The sequence below is a fragment of the Arachis hypogaea genome, chromosome 16, assembly GCF_003086295.3.
Source record: "Arachis hypogaea cultivar Tifrunner chromosome 16, arahy.Tifrunner.gnm2.J5K5, whole genome shotgun sequence".
In the NCBI taxonomy this organism is placed as follows: Eukaryota; Viridiplantae; Streptophyta; class Magnoliopsida; order Fabales; family Fabaceae; genus Arachis; species Arachis hypogaea.
This window is the reverse complement of record NC_092051.1, coordinates 57,635,084-57,644,368: the sequence shown is the minus strand read 5'-3', so window position 1 is coordinate 57,644,368 and position 9,285 is coordinate 57,635,084. Positions and strand designations below refer to the sequence as shown.

At 35.5% G+C, this 9,285-nt stretch overlaps 1 non-coding gene across 1 annotated transcript; it reads right to left on the bottom strand.

Annotated features, from left to right (window-relative positions):
• Window positions 1–7,743: 7,743 nt before the first annotated feature.
• On the bottom strand, window positions 7,744–7,851 carry LOC112760771 (small nucleolar RNA R71). Its single transcript, XR_003181194.1, has one exon. It is a non-coding gene; the product is annotated as a small nucleolar RNA R71 (small nucleolar RNA).
• Window positions 7,852–9,285: the final 1,434 nt, after the last annotated feature.

Below are 9,285 nucleotides of genomic sequence, written 5' to 3'. Positions count from 1 at the left end.
GCTATTTCATTAAATAAATGTGAGAAAATTTGATAAAATCCCCTAAATTCAACACAAGATAAACCACAAAAGTGGGGTTTATCACATGTTAAAGTGGAAGGAACACAAGAAATTGAAGACTTAAGAAGTGAGGAGCGACGCGCACGCATGGTTGACGCGTGCGCGTGATCAGAAGCATCTTTCAGCGACGCGTACGTGTGGCCAAGTGCATCGTTTAGTGACAAGTACGCGTGGTTGACGCGTACGCATGACAGAGTGTCATGTGCTGCACTTAACAGAACTCGCTGGGGGCGATTTCTGAGCTAATTTGGACTTAGTTTCAAGCCCAAAAATGCAGACTAGAGGTTGGGATAGATCTGAGACTGAGGACTTCACTTTTCACTTTTAGTTTTTGAATTAGTTTTGATTTCTAGTGATAAAACTCCTACTTTTCTCTAGGGTTTTAGCATTCTTAGTTTCACCTTCGAATTAGATCTTGAGAGAGTTGCTGCTACCTTTGTTCTTCATCATCTTATTCCTAGTTTCTTCATTAATTTCCTTATGTACTCTTTTCTATTTGATTATTGAATTCATGTTTGGATCTTGTCACTCTTAAATTTTATTAATGCATTGAATTATTTTTATGTTTATTTTTATTGCTTGTTTTATCCTTGTTGATTATTGTCAGTGCCAATTTTAATTTAATTAATTTCTCATAGTTATCATGTCTTTTATTTATTCCTATTATGTGTTTATGAAAATGGCATTCGTGTTAATGGAGTAAGCTCCCAACTTGGTTGGTGGTTGAGTAAATGGAAACCCTTGAGTTGTGATACTCAAGTATTAATCTGTAATTGGGAATTGCTAGCTAACTCAATTCTCACCAACTTTAGTCCTTCCCCATGAAGTGACTGGGACTTGTGAGCTAGAGTTAGTTATACCTACTTGACTAAGTGGAAGCAATGAACCTTTACTATTATACTTGGGAAAGACAACAAGGATAGAAACTCTAATTCTCTCCCCTAACCAAGGCCTTTTATTTTGAATACATATCATCTATTGTTAGTTTTTCATTGGTTTAATTCCTAGCCATTTATTTTTTTTCGTTCTCAATTTCAAAAAAAAAAATATTCAGAAAAATCCTGACCAATAATTTGCATCTTGTGTCAACTCTTAGGGAAACGACCCGGGATTCTACTCCCGGTCATTTATTAGTAATTTTGACACAATTCAAATTGATAGTGGAAATTTCGTTGGTTAAGACTATACTTGCAACGCTTTTTTAGAAAATAATTTTTTAGGAATTCTTAACCGGCATTTTTCCTCCCATCAATTTTTGGCACCGTTGCTGGGGAGTTGCATATGTGTGCTAAGTTATTGGTTGGTGTAAATATATTTATATTGACATAATTGCATCTTTTCTTTGCGTGTTTTGTTTGTTTATTAGTAGTATTTATTATTTATTTTTCTTAGTATGTTTCTTTTATTGAATGATGCGTTCATTGCCGGATCCGAGCCTAGCTGCATTTTATCCTGAAATTAAAAAGACTATTTCACATATTAGGCGGGCTCGGCATCGGTTAGCCTCCGAGGGTGGTGAAGGGATTTCGGCCAATTCACCAATCTTATCCGAGGTTGAGTCTGAAGCGTCATTTGAGGAAGAAACTAACTCCTCTCCTACTAAATCCATTGATGCCTCTTCTCTTGATTTAGGTGCAGATACTATGGCAGCTCCTAGAAGAATCACTCTCAAGGAAGCGGGAGCTCTGGACTTTACTCTTCAACCATTTCAAGCGCGTCATCCAAATTTGACCGTTGATTTTGAACTGAAGACCGCATTGATCAATCTACTTCCTGAATTCCATGGTTTACCCGCTCAAGAGCCCATCAAGCACCTTAGAGACTTTCAAATAGCTTGTTCAACTACTAGGCGGCATGGTACGGATGAGACTGCCATTTGGTTATATGCCCTCCCATTTTCTCTTGAGGGAAAGGCAAAGGAGTGGTTCTACACTCAACCTGAAGCTGTTGTTACTAATTGGGATTTGCTTAGAAGGGAATTCTTGGACAAGTTCTTTCCACCAGAGTTTACAGATAGATTGAGAAAGGAAATTTCTTGCGTCACTGAAGGTGAATCAAAGACTCTCTATGGGTATTGGGAACGCTTCAGGAATCTCCTTGATTCATGCCTAACGATTAGGTTTTCTGCTAGTAAAGAATTTCATAAAAGTAATCACGTTGTAAGTATAGTTTCTAAACCAACAGAGAATCCTTTCGTACAAAAGTTTGGTTGTCACAAGTAACAAAACCCAATAAAATTTATAACCGAAGTTTTTAAACCTCGGGTCGTCTCTCAAGGAATTTCAGGGAAGTATGATTTATTATTGGTTATGGAAAAAGGTATATTTTTGGGTTTTTGAATAGGGAACAAGTAATTTAAATGGCAAGAAAAATAAATTAATAATTAGAAAAACTCTTGGCAAGGTATAAGAACTGGAAATCTCATCCCAGTTATCCTTATCAGGTGTGATGAGAATTGTTTGTTGCTCCCACTTAGTTAACCCTTACTAAATAAAGGATAGTCAAGTGGATTAATCAACTTGATTCCTCAAGTCCTAGTCAACTCCTGTGGAAAGACTAGCTTTAGAGGGATCCAAATTAATCAGCAATTTAAAATTCTCAATCAACCGCTGAGTTTGACAACTCAAGTGTCACCAATTACTTAACCAAAGCCAAAATGGGAAGAAAATCTACTCAAATAAAAATGCCTTAATAAATTGGAATCATCAATAACATAAATTAAAGAAAACATTCATAAGTCTGAAATACCTCAAATTTTATTAAATAAAGATACCAATTCTAACATGAGAAAGTTCATAAATCAAATTGGGAAAGTAAATAAACTAAGTGATAAGGTGAATAAAAGTAGAAGAGAAATTAATTTAAAGGAACATTGAACCTGTAATGAAGAAACAATCCTAAAATTAAGAAGAATCCTAAATCCTAAATCCTAAGTGAGAGGAGAGATCCTCTCTCTCTAAAGCCTACATCTAAACCTAAAATTTCCTCTCTTTGAATGAATGATTGATGAATCATTTAATTCCCCCATTCTCCAGCCTCTATTTTGTGTTTTTGGGCTTGGATCTGGGCCAAAAAGGGGCCCAGAAATAGCTGAGGGCGTTTTCTGCAGATTCCTGCACGTGGCGTCTGTCACGCATGTGCGTCATTTAGAGATGTTCCTTTCCACGCGTATGCGTCAGTCACGTGTACGCGTCGATTGTGTTCTGCTCTAGGCACGCGTCCGCGTTGTCCGTGCGTGCGCGTCGCTGCCATTTTCTTCAAAACTCCATTTTTGTGTGTTCCTTCCATTTTTGCGTGTTTCCTTTCTGTCCTCTAAGCCATTCCTGCCCTATAAATCCTGAAAATACTCAACACACAGATCACGGCATCGAATGATAATAAAGGATAATTAAAATTAACATTTTTAAGGCATAGGAAACATGTTTTCACATATATCATAGAATAAGGAAGGAATTGTAAAATCGTGCAATTCATATGAATAAGTGGGTGAAGAATTGATAAAAACACTCAATTGAGCACAAGATAATTCATAAAATAGTGGTTTATCAACCTCCCCACACTTAAACATTAGCATGTCCTCATGCTTTAGCTCAAGAGAAATTGAAAAAAGAGTGAAGGTAGAATGGTGGAATCTATGCAAAGCAATCTATTCTAAATGCAAGCTACCTAAATGAATCATGCAATTCTAATTACTATCCACTTATATATAGAAAGCTTACATGTGGTCAAATTGAGTCAAATTTTTCAAGGAATCAATTATGCACAACAAAGGGCCAAGCCATATTAAAATATATTCACAATCGAATTGAGTTAACCAGAAGATTTGACAAACTTGCAATACAAGCAATAATTTAAACATGGATATATGGAATTGAGCTATTGAACCCTCACTGGATTTGTGTTTACACTCTAATCACTCAGTGTTTGGGTTTAATCACTCTATTCTTTTCTAGTCATGCTTTCTAAAACTTTGTTCTTCATCTAACCAATCAATAAATATTTAATGTACACATGCAAACATCATGAGGTCTTTTTCAAGGTTGTAATGGGGCTAAGGTAAAGGTGAGGATATATATATAAGGCTAAGTGAGCTATAAATTGAATCCTTGACTAGTCTAAGATCTCACCTAACATATACATACTCTATACAATAAAATTACGCTTAGTTTCCCATAATTTTTCCACTTTCTTATCACATACTCATGCATCAAATTATTTTTAATTTTATCCTATGTGCATTGATCTTTTTACTAAACTCATTATTGGGGTAATTTTGTCCCCTTATTTATTTAATAAATTTATATATATATATATATATATATATATATATATATCTTTTTATTTATTTTATATATCTTTTTATTTATTGAGGGACTTGAGCAAAAATCTGATTCAGAGGCTGAAGAAGGACTGCAGATGCTGTTGGATTCTGACCTCCCTGCACTCGAAATGGATTTTCTTGAGTTACAGAAACCAAATTGGCGCGCTCTCAATTACGTTGGAAAGTAGACATCCAGGGATTTCCAGAAATATATAATAGTCCATACTTTGCCCGAGTTTTGATGACGCAAACTGGCGTTCAAACGCCAACTTCTTGCCCTATTCTGGAGTTAAACGCTAGAAACAGGTTGCAAATCAGAGTTAAACGCCAGAAACAGGCTACAACTTGGCGTTTAACTCCAAAAAGAGTCTCTACACATGAAAGCTCAATGCTCAGCCCAAGCACACACCAAGTGGGCCCGGAAGTAGATTTTCTGCATCATTTACTTATTTCTGTAACCCTAGCTACTAGTTTAGTATAAAAACTACTTTTAATGATTTATTTAGAAACCTTTTGATCATTTTTGAGACTATCTTTGTATCACTTTTGATCATTGATGACGTTTAAGGGGCTGGCCATTCGGCCATGCCTGGACCACTTTCACTTATGTAATTTTCAACGGTGGAGTTTCTACACCCCATAGATTAAGGTGTGGAGCTCTACTGTTCTTCATGAATTAATGCAAAGTACTATTGTTTTTCTATTCAACTCAAGCCTATTTCTTCTCTAAGATATTCATTCGCACACAAGAACATGATGAATGTGATGATTATGTGACGCTCATCACCATTCTCACCTATGAACGCGTGCCTGACAACCACTTCCGTTATACATGCAAACAAGCTTGAATGTGTATCTCTTGGGTTTCTAATCTAAGATTAAAACCTTCGTGGTATAGGATAGAATTATTGGCGGCCATTCCTGAGATCCGGAGAGTCTAAACCTTGTCTGTGGTATTCCGAATAGGATCTGGGAAGGGATGACTGTGACGAGCTTCAAACTCACAAGTGTTGGGCGTAGTGACAGATGTAAAAGGATCAATGGATCATATTCCAACATGATCGAGAACCAACAGATGATTAGCCGTGCGGTGACAGCGCATTTGGACCATTTTCACTGAGAGGACGGAAAGTAGCCATTGACAACGGTGATGCCCAACATACATCTTGCCATGGAAAGGAGTATGAATGATTGAATAAAGGCAGTAGGAAAGCAGAGATTCAGAAGGAGTAAAGCATCTCCATACGCTTATCTGAAATCCCACCAATGAATTACATAAGTATTTCTATCTTATTTTATTTATATTTTAATTATCAAAACCTCATAACCATTTGAATCTGCCTGACTGAGATTTACAAGATGACCATAGCTTTCTTCAAGCCGACAATCTTTGTGGGATCGACCCTTACTCACGTAAGGTTTATTACTTGGGCGACCCAGTGCACTTGCTGGTTAGTTGTGCAAAGTTGTGAAGAAGAATTGAGATTATGATAGTGTGTACCAAGTTTTTGGTGCCGTTGAGATCACAATTTCGTGCACCAGGTTTTTGGCGCCGTTGCCGAGGATTGTTCGAGTTTGGACAACTGACAGTTTATCTTGTTGCTCAGAGTAGGTAATTTTATTTTAATTTTAAAGCTTTTTATTTTCAAAAAATTTTCAAAAAAAATAAATTATTCTATGTTCTTCAATCCTTATTTTTCTTTTTCCAAATTATTTTTGAAAAATCCAAAAAAATTAATAAAATCATAAAACCAAAAATAATTTGATGTTTCTTGTTTGAGTCTAGTGTCAAATTTTAAGTTTGGTGTTAATTGTATTTTTCTTATTTTCGAAAATTCATGCATAGTGTTCTTGGTGTTCAACTTGATATTCAAAGTGTTCTTGCATGCATTATTAGTTTTGATCTTGAATTTTCATGTTTTGCATTATTTTAGTGTTTTTCTCTCTCTTCATTAAAAATTCAAAAATCAAAAAAATATCTTTCCCTTATTTTTCTCATAAAATTCGAAAATTTGGATTGACTTAGTCAAAAATTTTTAAAAATCTAGTTGTTTCTTATAAGTCAAGTCAAATTTTCAATTTAAAAATTCTATCTTTTCAAATCTTTTTCAAAAATCAAATCTTTTTCATTTATTTTTTTATATATTTTTTCGAAATTTTTTTTTAAAAAATTTTAATTTAAAATCTTTTTCTTATTTTATCTCATATTTTAGAAATTAATGCTAACAATTAATATTTTGATTTAAAAATTTCAAGTTGTTACTTGCCTATTAAGAAAAGTTTCAATCTTTAAATTTTAAAATCATATCTTTTAGTTTCTTGTTAGTCAAGTAATCAACTTTAATTTCAAAATTCAATCTTTTTAAATTTTTTTCTCAAATCTTTTTCAAAATAAATTTCAATCATATCTTTTTCAAAACTCAATTTCAAAATCTTTTCTAACTTCTTATCTTTTCAAAATTGATTTTCAAAATCTTTTTCAATAAACCACTTGACTTTTTGTTTGATTTTAAAATTCTTATCTTTTTCAAAACTATCTAACTACTTTCCTCTCTTTGATTTTCGAAAATCACTAACACTTTTTCAAAATTTGTTTTAATTAACTAATTATTTTAAATTTTAATTTAATTTTATTTTATTTTTTTTTTAATTTTCGAATTATAACTAATATTTAAAATAAAAACAAAAATATTTTTATTTTATTTTCGAATTCTTTCCCCTCTCATCTCCTTCTTCTATTCTTCTCTTCTTCTACTCACATAAAGGAATCTCTATACTGTGACATAGAGGATTCCTCTTCTTTTCTATTCTCTTTTTTTTCATATGAGCAGGAATAGGGATAAAGACATTCTTATTGAAGCTGATCCTGAACCTGAAAGGACTCTTAAGAGGAAACTAAGAGAAGCTAAAGCACAACCCTCTGGAGAGGACCTGACAGAATTTTTCGAAAAAGAAGGAGACATGGCCGAAAATAACAACAATGCCAATAATTCACGGAAGATGCTTGGTGACTTCATTACACCCTCTTCTAACTTCTATGGAAGAAGCATCTCAATTCCTGCCATTGGAACAAACAACTTTGAGCTTAAGCCTCAATTAGTTTCTTTAATGCAACAGAATTGCAAGTTTCATGGACTCCCATTGGAAGATCTTCATAAGTTCTTAGCTAAATTCTTACAAATCTGTGACACGTCAAGACCAATGGAGTTGATCCCGAGGTCTACAGGCTTATGCTTTTCCCTTTTGCTGTAAGAGACAGAGCTAGAACATGGTTGGATTCACAACCTAAGGAAAGCCTGAACTCTTGGGAAAAGCTGGTCAGTACTTTTCTAGCCAAATTCTTTCCACCTCAAAAGATGAGCAAGCTTAGAGTAGAAATCCAAACCTTCAGACAGAAGGAAGGTGAGTCCCTCTATGAAGCTTGGGAAAGATATAAGCAATTGATCAAAAGGTGTCCTACTGACATGCTTCCAGAATGGAGCATCATATGTATATTCTATGATGGTCTATCTGAGTTGTCAAAAATGTCATTGGACCATTCTGCAGGAGGATCTCTTCATCTGAAAACCCTTGCAGAAGCTCAGGAACTCATTGAAATGGTTACAAATAACCAGTTCATGGACACCTCTAAAAGGATTACTGTGAACAATGGGACACCTCAAAAAAAGGGAGTTCTTGAAATTGATACTCTGAATGCCATATTGGCTCAGAACAAAATATTGACTCAGCAAGTCAATATGATTTCTCAGAGTCTGAATGGATTGCAAGCTGCATCCAACAGTACTAAAGAAGCATGTTCTGAAGAAGAAGCTTATGATCCTGAGAACCCTGCAATGGCAGAGGTAAATTACATGGGAGAACCCTATGAAAACACCTATAATCCTTCATGGAGAAATCATCCTAATCTCTCATGGAAGGATCAACAGAAGCCTCAACAAGGCTTCAATAATAATGGTGGAAGAAATAGGTTTAGCAATAGCAAACCTTTTCCATCATCTTCTCAGCAACAGATAGAGAATTCTGAACAGAGCCATTCTGGCCTGGCAACCATAGTCTCTGATCTATCCAAGGCCACACTAAGTTTCATGAATGAAACAAGGTTCTCCATTAAAAATTTAGAGGCACAGGTGGGTCAGCTGAGTAAGAAGAATACTAAAACTCTTCCCAATACTCTCCCAAGCAATACAGAAGAAAATCGCAAGAGAGAGTGCAAAGGCCATAACCATGACCAACATGGCCGAACCTGGAGAGAGTGAGGACGTGAGTCTTAGTAAGAAAAGCCTACTGGGACGTCCTCTGGACAGAAAGGAGTTTCCCTTTGAGGAACCAAAGGAATCTGAGGCTCATACAGAGACCATAGAGATTCCATTGAACTTCCTTCTGCCATTCATGAGCTCTGATGAATATTCTTCCTCTGAAGAGGATGAAGACATCACTGAAGAGAGTGTTGCTAAATATCTAGGAGCAATCATAAAGCTGAATACCAAGTTATTTGGTATTAAGACTTGGGAAGATGAACCCCCCTTGCTCACCAATGAACTAAATGCATTAATGAGGCAGACATTACCACAGAAGAAACCGGATCCCGAAAAATTCTTCATACCTTGTACCATAGGCACCATGACCTTTGAGAAGGCTCTGTGTGACCTGGGGTCAGGGATAAACCTCATGCCACTCTCTGTAATGGAGAAACTGGGAATCTTCGAGGTACAAGCTACAAAAATCTCACTAGAGATGGCAAACAAATCAATGAAACAGGCTTATGGACTAGTAGAGGACGTGCTAGTAAAGGTTGAAGGCCTTTACATCCCTGCTGATTTCATAATCCTAGACACTGGGAAGGATGAGGATGAATCTATCATCCTTGGCAGACCCTTCGTAGCCACAGCAAAAGCTGTGATTGA